This window comes from Fukomys damarensis, unplaced genomic scaffold (genome assembly GCF_012274545.1).
Source record: "Fukomys damarensis isolate Sample0158 unplaced genomic scaffold, DMR_v1.0_HiC HiC_scaffold_28, whole genome shotgun sequence".
Taxonomy (NCBI): domain Eukaryota; kingdom Metazoa; phylum Chordata; class Mammalia; order Rodentia; family Bathyergidae; genus Fukomys; species Fukomys damarensis.
The window spans coordinates 17,101,517-17,102,839 of NW_022900940.1; positions in this window are offsets into that span (position 1 = coordinate 17,101,517).

Consider the following 1,323-nt stretch of genomic DNA (forward strand, 5'->3'; position numbering starts at 1 on the left):
AAAAAAAAAAAAAAAAAAAAAAGAGCATATAAGGAAAGGAAAGGGCATAACAGAAGCAATAAATGGAAGAGTTCCTATGAATGAATAAGTGGTGATAGAACTCCCTGAAAATGACTGTATATGTTTAAAATGTTCAGAGATGAAGTAATACTACTATTAAGACATGACCTTCAAAGATGACATCTTTAAATCCTAGAAATTAACAATATAGTGAGTGAAGTAAAAAAATAAATAAGTGAAACTAAAATAGACACAACCCAAAATTGTCTCTGTCTATCACGGCTTTCATAGAGAGAACTAGTCAGTGGTCAGCAACACACAAGGGAAGAGCGAAGTGATAAATACCCTGACTTCATTCTCTTCCTGCTCTATGACCTCCTGCTGGGCCATACATGGCCCCAAACCAACAGCAAACCAGTGGGCAAGGGGAGCCTGCTGATATAATCGTGTAAGTTCAATATCTTGAGGCATAGAGACCTTTTTCCTTTGTACTCAGTTTCTCAGATGCTACCTTCTCCAGAACGCTCTAATGTTTGTGAAGAAGAAAAGATAACCAAGAAACAGCAAGCAGTATGTCATCACACAGGTCCCAACCCTAACCATTGTATCTCCTACTCTCCTCCTTTCAGATTCTGCTTTTGTTATAAATAATGCCCAGGATGTTTTGCTGTATATAGCAGAAGGAATAGTGAAAAGTGTGTTTACTCCATTTTGTCCCAGAGCCACAAGTCCCCAGGACTAGAACATTTGTCCTGTATCACTCAGCAAATGGCAGCTGGCAAGAACAATGTTCTTTTAAAGTTATATGAGCTCCCTCTTCTCCCACCTGCAAACCCAGTGGCCTTATCTGTGATCTGTTCTGTGACTCCTAAGTCCACCTTCTGGATTTTGGAACCACTCCAGCCTGGTTTGAATAGGCAGCCTCCAGCCGTCCACTGCTCACCATTTTCCAGCCCCATATAGATTTCTTTGTCCACTAAAAAAACTGCTTGTGCTTTGGTGAGGGAGGACATTCACTCCTGCTGCCTTGATTGGCTGAGGAGCCAAGCACCCCGTCAGGCACGTCTGAGGCTCCCAGCAGAACTGCAGATGCACTTCTGTCCTTGTCCATAGTCAGTGAGTCCGGTCCTCGACTTCAACTCCTACACTTCTAAGGGTTACAGTCACATTTACTTTACAAACCCTTTCAAATGTTTCTATTCTAATTTGCTTAGGTACCTAACAGAAAATCCCAGAATAAGTCATTTCTTATCAATATACTTTAGAATTGTTTGATGACAGTTACAGAAGACTTCCTACATAACCACTGTGCCACTATCGTAC